This window comes from Cherax quadricarinatus, chromosome 15, assembly GCF_038502225.1.
Source record: "Cherax quadricarinatus isolate ZL_2023a chromosome 15, ASM3850222v1, whole genome shotgun sequence".
Taxonomy (NCBI): domain Eukaryota; kingdom Metazoa; phylum Arthropoda; class Malacostraca; order Decapoda; family Parastacidae; genus Cherax; species Cherax quadricarinatus.
The window spans coordinates 17,031,243-17,043,811 of record NC_091306.1 but is presented as its reverse complement, the minus strand read 5'-3'; positions in this window follow the sequence as shown (position 1 = coordinate 17,043,811).

Sequence of the window (12,569 nt, the reverse complement as noted above, 5' to 3'; positions counted from 1 at the left end):
GGTAGAGGCAGGGAAGAACTCAGGTAGAGGCAGGGAAGAACTCAGGTAGAGGCAGGGAAGAACTCAGGTAGAGGCAGGGAAGAACTCAGGTAGAGGTAGGGAAGAACTCAGGTAGAGGCAGGGAAGAACTCAGGTAGAGGCAGGGAAGAACTCAGGTAGAGGTAGGGAAGAACTCAGGTAGAGGCAGGGAAGAACTCAGGTAGAGGCAGGGAAGAACTCAGGTAGAGGTAGGGAATAACTCAGGTAGTGGCAGGGAAGAACTCAGGTAGAGGCAGGGAAGAACTCAGGTAGAGGTAGGGAATAACTCAGGTAGTGGTAGGGAAGAACTCAGGTAGAGGCAGGGAAGAACTCAGGTAGAGGTAGGGAAGAACTCAGGTAGAGGCAGGGAAGAACTCAGGTAGTGGCAGGGAAGAACTCAGGTAGAGGTAGGGAATAACTCAGGTAGTGGCAGGGAAGAACTCAGGTAGAGGCAGGGAAGAACTCAGGTAGAGGTAGGGAATAACTCAGGTAGAGGCAGGGAAGAACTCAGGTAGAGGCAGGGAAGAACTCAGGTAGAGGTAGGGAATAACTCAGGTAGTGGCAGGGAAGAACTCAGGTAGAGGCAGGGAAGAACTCAGGTAGAGGTAGGGAATAACTCAGGTAGTGGTAGGGAAGAACTCAGGTAGAGGCAGGGAAGAACTCAGGTAGAGGTAGGGAAGAACTCAGGTAGAGGCAGGGAAGAACTCAGGTAGTGGCAGGGAAGAACTCAGGTAGAGGTAGGGAATAACTCAGGTAGTGGCAGGGAAGAACTCAGGTAGAGGCAGGGAAGAACTCAGGTAGAGGTAGGGAATAACTCAGGTAGTGGCAGGGAAGAACTCAGGTAGAGGCAGGGAAGAACTCAGGTAGAGGTAGGGAAGAACTCAGGTAGAGGCAGGGAAGAACTCAGGTAGTGGCAGGGAAGAACTCAGGTACAGGCAGGGAAGAACTCAGGTAGAGGTAGGGAAGAACTCAGGTAGAGGCAGGGAAGAACTCAGGTAGTGGCAGGGAAGAACTCAGGTAGAGGTAGGGAATAACTCAGGTAGTGGCAGGGAAGAACTCAGGTAGAGGCAGGGAAGAACTCAGGTAGAGGTAGGGAATAACTCAGGTAGTGGCAGGGAAGAACTCAGGTAGAGGCAGGGAAGAACTCAGGTAGAGGTAGGGAAGAACTCAGGTAGAGGCAGGGAAGAACTCAGGTAGTGGCAGGGAAGAACTCAGGTACAGGCAGGGAAGAACTCAGGTAGAGGTAGGGAATAACTCAGGTAGTGGCAGGGAAGAACTCAGGTAGAGGCAGGGAAGAACTCAGGTAGAGGCAGGGAAGAACTCAGGTAGAGGCAGGGAAGAACTCAGGTAGAGGCAGGGAAGAACTCAGGTAGAGGTAGGGAAGAACTCAGGTAGAGGTAGGGAAGAACTCAGGTAGTGGCAGGGAAGAACTCAGGTAGAGGCAGGGAAGAACTCAGGTAGAGGTAGGGAATAACTCAGGTAGAGGCAGGGAAGAACTCAGGTAGAGGTAGGGAAGAACTCAGGTAGAGGCAGGGAAGAACTCAGGTAGAGGTAGGGAAGAACTCAGGTAGAGGCAGGGAAGAACTCAGGTAGAGGTAGGGAAGAACTCAGGTAGAGGCAGGGAAGAACTCAGGTAGTGGCAGGGAAGAACTCAGGTAGAGGTAGGGAATAACTCAGGTAGTGGCAGGGAAGAACTCAGGTAGAGGCAGGGAAGAACTCAGGTAGAGGTAGGGAATAACTCAGGTAGTGGCAGGGAAGAACTCAGGTAGAGGCAGGGAAGAACTCAGGTAGAGGTAGGGAAGAACTCAGGTAGAGGCAGGGAAGAACTCAGGTAGTGGCAGGGAAGAACTCAGGTACAGGCAGGGAAGAACTCAGGTAGAGGTAGGGAATAACTCAGGTAGTGGCAGGGAAGAACTCAGGTAGAGGCAGGGAAGAACTCAGGTAGAGGCAGGGAAGAACTCAGGTAGAGGCAGGGAAGAACTCAGGTAGAGGCAGGGAAGAACTCAGGTAGAGGTAGGGAATAACTCAGGTAGTGGCAGGGAAGAACTCAGGTACAGGCAGGGAAGAACTCAGATAGAGGTAGGGAATAACTCAGGTAGTGGCAGGGAAGAACTCAGGTAGAGGCAGGGAAGAACTCAGGTAGAGGCAGGGAAGAACTCAGGTAGAGGCAGGGAAGAACTCAGGTAGAGGCAGGGAAGAACTCAGGTAGAGGTAGGGAATAACTCAGGTAGTGGCAGGGAAGAACTCAGGTAGAGGCAGGGAAGAACTCAGGTAGAGGCAGGGAAGAACTCAGGTAGAGGCAGGGAAGAACTCAGGTAGAGGCAGGGAAGAACTCAGGTAGAGGTAGGGAATAACTCAGGTAGTGGCAGGGAAGAACTCAGGTACAGGCAGGGAAGAACTCAGGTAGAGGTAGGGAATAACTCAGGTAGTGGCAGGGAAGAACTCAGGTAGATTCAGGGAAGAACTCAGGTAGAGGTAGGGAATAACTCAGGTAGTGGCAGGGAAGAACTCAGGTAGAGGCAGGGAAGAACTCAGGTAGAGGCAGGGAAGAACTCAGGTAGAGGCAGGGAAGAACTCAGGTAGTGGCAGGGAAGAACTCAGGTACAGGCAGGGAAGAACTCAGGTAGAGGTAGGGAATAACTCAGGTAGTGGCAGGGAAGAACTCAGGTAGAGGTAGGGAAGAACTCAGGTAGTGGCAGGGAAGAACTCAGGTAGAGGCAGGGAAGAACTCAGGTAGAGGCAGGGAAGAACTCAGGTAGAGGCAGGGAAGAACTCAGGTAGAGGCAGGGAAGAACTCAGGTAGAGGCAGGGAAGAACTCAGGTAGAGGTAGGGAAGAACTCAGGTAGAGGTAGGGAAGAACTCAGGTAGAGGTAGGGAAGAACTCAGGTAGAGGCAGGGAAGAACTCAGGTAGCGGCAGGGAAGAACTCAGGTAGAGGCAGGGAAGAACTCAGGTAGGGGCAGGGAAGAACTCAGGTAGAGGCAGGGAAGAACTCAGGTAGAGGCAGGGAAGAACTCAGGTAGAGGCAGGGAAGAACTCAGGTAGAGGCAGGGAAGAACTCAGGTAGCGGCAGGGAAGAACTCAGGTAGAGGCAGGGAAGAACTCAGGTAGGGGCAGGGAAGAACTCAGGTAGGGGCAGGGAAGAACTCAGGTAGGGGCAGGGAAGAACTCAGGTAGAGGTAGGGAAGAACTCAGGTAGGGGCAGGGAAGAACTCAGGTAGGGGCAGGGAAGAACTCAGGTAGAGGTAGGGAAGAACTCAGGTAGGGGCAGGGAAGAACTCAGGTAGAGGCAGGGAAGAACTCAGGTAGGGGCAGGGAAGAACTCAGGTAGGGGCAGGGAAGAACTCAGGTAGAGGCAGGGAAGAACTCAGGTAGGGGCAGGGAAGAACTCAGGTAGGGGCAGGGAAGAACTCAGGTAGAGGCAGGGAAGAACTCAGGTAGAGGCAGGGAAGAACTCAGGTAGAGGCAGGGAAGAACTCAGGTAGAGGCAGGGAAGAACTCAGGTAGAGGCAGGGAAGAACTCAGGTAGAGGCAGGGAAGAACTCAGGTAGAGGTAGGGAAGAACTCAGGTAGAGGCAGGGAAGAACTCAGGTAGAGGCAGGGAAGAACTCAGGTAGAGGCAGGGAAGAACTCAGGTAGAGGTAGGGAAGAACTCAGGTAGAGGCAGGGAAGAACTCAGGTAGAGGCAGGGAAGAACTCAGGTAGAGGCAGGGAAAAACCCAGGTAGAGGCAGGGAAGAACTCAGGTAGAGGCAGGGAAGAACTCAGGTAGGGGCAGGGAAGAAGTCAGGTAGAGGCAGGGAAGAACTCAGGTAGAGGCAGGGAAGAACTCAGGTAGAGGCAGGGAAGAACTCAGGTAGAGGCAGGGAAGAACTCAGGTAGGGGCAGGGAAGAAGTCAGGTAGAGGCAGGGAAGAACTCAGGTAGAGGCAGGGAAGAACTCAGGTAGAGGCAGGGAAGAACTCAGGTAGGGGCAGGGAAGAAGTCAGGTAGGGGCAGGGAAGAACTCAGGTAGAGGCAGGGAAGAACTCAGGTAGAGGCAGGGAAGAACTCAGGTAGAGGCAGGGAAGAACTCAGGTAGGGGCAGGGAAGAACTCAGGTAGAGGCAGGGAAGAACTCAGGTAGAGGCAGGGAAGAACTCAGGTAGGGGCAGGGAAGAACTCAGGTAGAGGCAGGGAAGAACTCAGGTAGGGGCAGGGAAGAACTCAGGTAGAGGCAGGGAAGAACTCAGGTAGGGGCAGGGAAGAACTCAGGTAGGGGCAGGGAAGAACTCAGGTAGAAGCAGGGAAGAACTCAGGTAGAGGCAGGGAAGAACTCAGGTAGGGGCAGGGAAGAACTCAGGTAGAGGCAGGGAAGAACTCAGGTAGGGGCAGGGAAGAACTCAGGTAGAGGCAGGGAAGAACTCAGGTAGGGGCAGGGAAGAACTCAGGTAGGGGCAGGGAAGAACTCAGATAGAGGCAGGGAAGAACTCAGGTAGAGGCAGGGAAGAACTCAGGTAGGGGCAGGGAAGAACTCAGGTAGGGGCAGGGAAGAACTCAGGTAGGGGAAGGGAAGAACTCAGGTAGCGGCAGGGAAGAACTCAGGTAGCGGCAGGGAAGAACTCAGGTAGGGGCAGGGAAGAACTCAGGTAGGGGCAGGGAAGAACTCAGGTACGGGCAGGGAAGAACTCAGGTAGGGGCAGGGAAGAACTCAGGTAGCGGCAGGGAAGAACTCAGGTAGGGGCAGGGAAGAACTCAGGTAGGGGCAGGGAAGAACTCAGGTAGGGGCAGGGAAGAACTCAGGTAGGGGCAGGGAAGAACTCAGGTAGGGGCAGGGAAGAACTCAGGTAGGGGCAGGGAAGAACTCAGGCAGGGGCAGGGAAGAACTCAGGTAGAGGCAAGGAAGAACTCAGGTAGAGGCAGGGAAGAACTCAGGTAGGGGCAGGGAAGAACTCAGGTAGGGGCAGGGAAGAACTCAGGTAGGGGCAGGGAAGAACTCAGGTAGAGGCAGGGAAGAACTCAGGTAGGGGCAGGGAAGAACTCAGGTAGAGGCAGGGAAGAACTCAGGTAGAGGCAGGGAAGAACTCAGGTAGAGGCAGGGAAGAACTCAGGTAGAGGTAGGGAAGAACTCAGGTAGAGGCAGGGAAGAACTCAGGTAGAGGCAGGGAAGAACTCAGGTAGGGGCAGGGAAGAACTCAGGTAGAGGTAGGGAAGAACTCAGGTAGAGGCAGGGAAGAACTCAGGTAGAGGCAGGGAAGAACTCAGGTAGCGGCAGGGAAGAACTCAGGTAGCGGCAGGGAAGAACTCAGGTAGCGGCAGGGAAGAACTCAGGTAGAGGTAGGGAAGAACTCAGGTAGAGGCAGGGAAGAACTCAGGTAGAGGCAGGGAAGAACTCAGGTAGAGGCAGGGAAGAACTCAGGTAGCGGCAGGGAAGAACTCAGGTAGCGGCAGGGAAGAACTCAGGTAGAGGTAGGGAAGAACTCAGGTAGAGGTAGGGAAGAACTCAGGTAGCGGCAGGGAAGAACTCAGGTAGAGGCAGGGAAGAACTCAGGTAGCGGCAGGGAAGAACTCAGGTAGAGGCAGGGAAGAACTCAGGTAGCGGCAGGGAAGAACTCAGGTAGAGGTAGGGAAGAACTCAGGTAGAGGTAGGGAAGAACTCAGGTAGCGGCAGGGAAGAACTCAGGTAGAGGCAGGGAAGAACTCAGGTAGCGGCAGGGAAGAACTCAGGTAGAGGTAGGGAAGAACTCAGCTAGAGGTAGGGAAGAACTCAGGTAGCGGCAGGGAACAACTCAGGTAGAGGCAGGGAAGAACTCAGGTAGCGGCAGGGAAGAACTCAGGTAGAGGCAGGGAAGAACTCAGGTAGCGGCAGGGAAGAACTCAGGTAGAGGTAGGGAAGGACTCAGGTAGAGGTAGGGAAGAACTCAGGTAGCGGCAGGGAAGAACTCAGGTAGAGGCAGGGAAGAACTCAGGTAGCGGCAGGGAAGAACTCAGGTAGAGGTAGGGAAGAACTCAGGTAGAGGTAGGGAAGAACTCAGGTAGCGGCAGGGAAGAACTCAGGTAGAGGCAGGGAAGAACTCAGGTAGAGGCAGGGAAGAACTCAGGTAGAGGCAGGGAAGAACTCAGGTAGCTACAGGGAAGAACTCAGGTAGAGGCAGGGAAGAACTCAGGTAGAGGCAGGGAAGAACTCAGGTAGCGGCAGGGAAGAACTCAGGTAGCGGCAGGGAAGAACTCAGGTAGAGGCAGGGAAGAACTCAGGTAGAGGCAGGGAAGAACTCAGGTAGAGGCAGGGAAGAACTCAGGTAGCGGCAGGGAAGAACTCAGGTAGAGGCAGGGAAGAACTCAGGTAGAGGCAGGGAAGAACTCAGGTAGAGGCAGGGAAGAACTCAGGTAGAGGCAGGGAAGAACTCAGGTAGCGGCAGGGAAGAACTCAGGTAGCGGCAGGGAAGAACTCAGGTAGAGGCAGGGAAGAACTCACGTAGAGGCAGGGAAGAACTCAGGTAGAGGCAGGGAAGAACTCAGGTAGCGGCAGGGAAGAACTCAGGTAGAGGCAGGGAAGAACTCAGGTAGAGGCAGGGAAGAACTCAGGTAGCGGCAGGGAAGAACTCAGGTAGCGGCAGGGAAGAACTCAGGTAGAGGCAGGGAAGAACTCAGGTAGAGGCAGGGAAGAACTCAGGTAGCGGCAGGGAAGAACTCAGGTAGAGGTAGGGAAGAACTCAGGTAGAGGTAGGGAAGAACTCAGGTAGCGGCAGGGAAGAACTCAGGTAGAGGTAGGGAAGAACTCAGGTAGAGGTAGGGAAGAACTCAGGTAGCGGCAGGGAAGAACTCAGATAGGGGCAGGGAAGAACTCAGGTAGAGGCAGGGAAGAACTCAGGTAGAGGTAGGGAAGAACTCAGGTAGAGGCAGGGAAGAACTCAGGTAGGGGCAGGGAAGAACTCAGGTAGCGGCAGGGAAGAACTCAGGTAGGGGCAGGGAAGAACTCAGGTAGAGGCAGGGAAGAACTCAGGTAGAGGCAGGGAAGAACTCAGGTAGGGGCAGGGAAGAACTCAGGTAGAGGCAGGGAAGAACTCAGGTAGAGGCAGGGAAGAACTCAGGTAGAGGCAGGGAAGAACTCAGGTAGAGGCAGGGAAGAACTCAGGTAGAGGCAGGGAAGAACTCAGGTAGAGGCAGGGAAGAACTCAGGTAGAGGCAGGGAAGAACTCAGGTAGAGGCAGGGAAGAACTCAGGTAGAGGCAGGGAAGAACTCAGGTAGAGGCAGGGAAGAACTCAGGTAGAGGCAGGGAAGAACTCAGGTAGAGGTAGGGAAGAACTCAGGTAGAGGCAGGGAAGAACTCAGGTAAAGGCAGGGAAGAACTCAGGTAGAGGCAGGGAAGAACTCAGGTAGAGGCAGGGAAGAACTCAGGTAGAGGCAGGGAAGAACTCAGGTAGAGGCAGGGAAGAACTCAGGTAGAGGCAGGGAAGAACTCAGGTAGAGGCAGGGAAGAACTCAGGTAGAGGCAGGGAAGAACTCAGGTAGAGGCAGGGAAGAACTCAGGTAGAGGTAGGGAAGAACTCAGGTAGAGGCTGGGAAGAACTCAGGTAGAGGCAGGGAAGAACTCAGGTAGAGGCAGGGAAGAACTCAGGTAGAGGCAGGGAAGAACTCAGGTAGAGGCAGGGAAGAACTCAGGTAGAGGCAGGGAAGAACTCAGGTAGAGGCAGGGAAGAACTCAGGTAGAGGCAGGGAAGAACTCAGGTAGAGGCAGGGAAGAACTCAGGTAGAGGTAGGGAAGAACTCAGGTAGAGGCAGGGAAGAACTCAGGTAGAGGCAGGGAAGAACTCAGGTAGAGGTAGGGAAGAACTCAGGTAGAGGTAGGGAAGAACTCAGGTAGAGGCAGGGAAGAACTCATGTAGAGGTAGGGAAGAACTCAGGTAGAGGTAGGGAAGAACTCAGGTAGCGGCAGGGAAGAACTCAGGTAGGGGCAGGGAAGAACTCAGGTAGAGGCAGGGAAGAACTCAGGTAGGGGCAGGGAAGAACTCAGGTAGCGGCAGGGAAGAACTCAGGTAGGGGCAGGGAAGAACTCAGGTAGAGGCAGGGAAGAACTCAGGTAGAGGCAGGGAATAACTCAGGTAGCGGCAGGGAAGAACTCAGGTAGAGGCAGAGAGGAACTCATTTAGGGGCAGGGAAGAACTCAGGTAGAGGTAGGGAAGAACTCAGGTAGCGGCAGGGAAGAACTCAGGTAGAGTCAGGGAAGAACTCAGGTAGGGGCAGGGAAGAACTCAGGTAGAGGTAGGGAAGAACTCAGGTAGGGGCAGGGAAGAACTCAGGTAGGGGCAGGGAAGAACTCAGGTAGAGGCAGGGAAGAACTCAGGTAGGGGCAGGGAAGAACTCAGGTAGAGGTAGGGAAGAACTCAGGTAGAGGCAGGGAAGAACTCAGGTAGAGGCAGGGAAGAACTCAGGTAGAGGCAGGGAAGAACTCAGGTAGAGGTAGGGAAGAACTCAGGTAGAGGCAGGGAAGAACTCAGGTAGAGGCAGGGAAGAACTCAGGTAGAGGCAGGGAAGAACTCAGGTAGAGGCAGGGAAGAACTCAGGTAGAGGCAGGGAAGAACTCAGGTAGAGGCAGGGAAGAACTCAGGTAGAGGTAGGGAAGAACTCAGGTAGAGGCAGGGAAGAACTCAGGTAGAGGCAGGGAAGAACTCAGGTAGAGGTAGGGAAGAACTCAGAAAGAGGCAGGGAAGAACTCAGGTAGAGGCAGGGAAGAACTCAGGTAGAGGCAGGGAAGAACTCAGGTAGAGGTAGGGAAGAACTCAGGTAGAGTCAGGGAAGAACTCAGGTAGAGGCAGGGAAGAACTCAGGTAGAGGTAGGGAAGAACTCAGGTAGAGGCAGGGAAGAACTCAGGTAGAGGCAGGGAAGAACTCAGGTAGAGGCAGGGAAGAACTCAGGTAGCGGCAGGGAAGAACTCAGGTAGAGGCAGGGAAGAACTCAGGTAGGGGCAGGGAAGAACTCAGGTAGAGGTAGGGAAGAACTCAGGTAGCATCAGGGAAGAACTCAGGTAGAGGCAGGGAAGAACTCAGGTAGGGGCAGGGAAGAACTCAGGTAGAGGTAGGGAAGAACTCAGGTAGGGGCAGGGAAGAACTCAGGTAGGGGCAGGGAAGAACTCAGGTGGAGGCAGGGAAGAACTCAGGTAGGGGCAGGGAAGAACTCAGGTAGAGGCAGGGAAGAACTCAGGTAGAGGCAGGGAAGAACTCAGGTAGAGGCAGGGAAGAACTCAGGTAGAGGCAGGGAAGAACTCAGGTAGAGGTAGGGAAGAACTCAGGTAGAGGCAGGGAAGAACTCAGGTAGAGGCAGGGAAGAACTCAGGAAGAGGCACGGAAGAACTCAGGTAGATGCAGGGAAGAACTCAGGTAGAGGTAGGGAAGAACTCAGGTAGAGGCAGGGAAGAACTCAGGTAGAGGCAGGGAAGAACCCAGGTAGAGGCAGGGAAGAACTCAGGTAGAGGCAGGGAAGAACTCAGGTAGGGGCAGGGAAGAAGTCAGGTAGAGGCAGGGAAGAACTCAGGTAGAGGCAGGGAAGAACTCAGGTAGAGGCAGGGAAGAACTCAGGTAGAGGCAGGGAAGAACTCAGGTAGGGGCAGGGAAGAAGTCAGGTAGAGGCAGGGAAGAACTCAGGTAGAGGCAGGGAAGAACTCAGGTAGAGGCAGGGAAGAACTCAGGTAGGGGCAGGGAAGAAGTCAGGTAGGGGCAGGGAAGAACTCAGGTAGATCAGGGAAGAACTCAGGTAGAGGCAGGGAAGAACTCAGGTAGAGGCAGGGAAGAACTCAGGTAGGTGCAGGGAAGAACTCAGGTAGAGGCAGGGAAGAACTCAGGTAGAGGCAGGGAAGAACTCAGGTAGGGGCAGGGAAGAACTCAGGTAGAGGCAGGGAAGAACTCAGGTAGAGGCAGGGAAGAACTCAGGTAGGGGCAGGGAAGAACTCAGGTAGGGGCAGGGAAGAACTCAGGTAGGGGCAGGGAAGAACTCAGGTAGGGGCAGGGAAGAACTCAGGTAGGGGCAGGGAAGAACTCAGGTAGGGGCAGGGAAGAACTCAGGTAGGGGCAGGGAAGAACTCAGGTAGGGGCAGGGAAGAACTCAGGTAGGGGCAGGGAAGAACTCAGGAAGGGGCAGGGAAGAACTCAGGTAGGGGCAGGGAAGAACTCAGGTAGAGGCAGGGAAGAACTCAGGTAGGGGCAGGGAAGAACTCAGGTAGAGGCAGGGAAGAACTCAGGTAGAGGCAGGGAAGAACTCAGGTAGGGGCAGGGAAGAACTCAGGTAGGGGCAGGGAAGAACTCAGGTAGGGGCAGGGAAGAACTCAGGTAGGGGCAGGGAAGAACTCAGGTAGGGGCTGGGAAGAACTCAGGTAGAGGCAGGGAAGAACTCAGGTAGAGGCAGGGAAGAACTCAGGTAGAGGCAGGGAAGAACTCAGGTAGAGGCAGGGAAGAACTCAGGTAGAGGCAGGGAAGAACTCAGGTAGAGGCAGGGAAGAACTCAGGTAGAGGTAGGGAAGAACTCAGGTAGAGGCAGGGAAGAACTCAGGTAGAGGCAGGGAAGAACTCAGGTAGAGGTAGGGAAGAACTCAGGTAGAGGTAGGGAAGAACTCAGGTAGAGGCAGGGAAGAACTCAGGTAGAGGTAGGGAAGAACTCAGGTAGAGGTAGGGAAGAACTCAGGAAGCGGCAGGGAAGAACTCAGGTAGGGGCAGGGAAGAACTCAGGTAGAGGCAGGGAAGAACTTAGGTAGGGGCAGGGAAGAACTCAGGTAGCGGCAGGGAAGAACTCAGGTAGGGGCAGGGAAGAACTCAGGTAGAGGCAGGGAAGAACTCAGGTAGAGGCAGGGAATAACTCAGGTAGCGGCAGGGAAGAACTCAGGTAGAGGCAGGGAGGAACTCAGGTAGGGGCAGGGAAGAACTCAGGTAGAGGTAGGGAAGAACTCAGGTAGCGGCAGGGAAGAACTCAGGTAGACGCAGGGAAGAACTCAGGTAGGGGCAGGGAAGAACTCAGGCAGAGGTAGGGAAGAACTCAGGTAGGGGCAGGGAAGAACTCAGGTAGGGGCAGGGAAGAACTCAGGTAGAGGCAGGGAAGAACTCAGGTAGGGGCAGGGAAGAACTCAGGTAGAGGTAGGGAAGAACTCAGGTAGAGGCAGGGAAGAACTCAGGTAGAGGCAGGGAAGAACTCAGGTAGAGGCAGGGAAGAACTCAGGTAGAGGTAGGGAAGAACTCAGGTAGAGGCAGGGAAGAACTCAGGTAGAGGCAGGGAAGAACTCAGGTAGAGGCAGGGAAGAACTCAGGTAGAGGCAGGGAAGAACTCAGGTAGAGGCAGGGAAGAACTCAGGTAGAGGCAGGGAAGAACTCAGGTAGAGGTAGGGAAGAACTCAGGTAGAGGCAGGGAAGAACTCAGGTAGAGGCAGGGAAGAACTCAGGTAGAGGTAGGGAAGAACTCAGGTAGAGGCAGGGAAGAACTCAGGTAGAGGCAGGGAAGAACTCAGGTAGAGGCAGGGAAGAACTCAGGTAGAGGTAGGGAAGAACTCAGGTAGAGTCAGGGAAGAACTCAGGTAGAGGCAGGGAAGAACTCAGGTAGAGGTAGGGAAGAACTCAGGTAGAGGCAGGGAAGAACTCAGGTAGAGGCAGGGAAGAACTCAGGTAGAGGCAGGGAAGAACTCAGGTAGCGGCAGGGAAGAACTCAGGTAGAGGCAGGGAAGAACTCAGGTAGGGGTAGGGAAGAACTCAGGTAGAGGTAGGGAAGAACTCAGGTAGCGGCAGGGAAGAACTCAGGTAGAGGCAGGGAAGAACTCAGGTAGGGGCAGGGAAGAACTCAGGTAGAGGTAGGGAAGAACTCAGGTAGGGGCAGGGAAGAACTCAGGTAGGGGCAGGGAAGAACTCAGGTAGAGGCAGGGAAGAACTCAGGTAGGGGCAGGGAAGAACTCAGGTAGAGGCAGGGAAGAACTCAGGTAGAGGCAGGGAAGAACTCAGGTAGAGGCAGGGAAGAACTCAGGTAGAGGCAGGGAAGAACTCAGGTAGAGGTAGGGAAGAACTCAGGTAGAGGCAGGGAAGAACTCAGGTAGAGGCAGGGAAGAACTCAGGTAGAGGCAGGGAAGAACTCAGGTAGATGCAGGGAAGAACTCAGGTAGAGGTAGGGAAGAACTCAGGTAGAGGCAGGGAAGAACTCAGGTAGAGGCAGGGAAGAACCCAGGTAGAGGCAGGGAAGAACTCAGGTAGAGGCAGGGAAGAACTCAGGTAGGGGCAGGGAAGAAGTCAGGTAGAGGCAGGGAAGAACTCAGGTAGAGGCAGGGAAGAACTCAGGTAGAGGCAGGGAAGAACTCAGGTAGAGGCAGGGAAGAACTCAGGTAGGGGCAGGGAAGAAGTCAGGTAGAGGCAGGGAAGAACTCAGGTAGAGGCAGGGAAGAACTCAGGTAGAGGCAGGGAAGAACTCAGGTAGGGGCAGGGAAGAAGTCAGGTAGGGGCAGGGAAGAACTCAGGTAGATCAGGGAAGAACTCAGGTAGAGGCAGGGAAGAACTCAGGTAGAGGCAGGGAAGAACTCAGGTAGGTGCAGGGAAGAACTCAGGTAGAGGC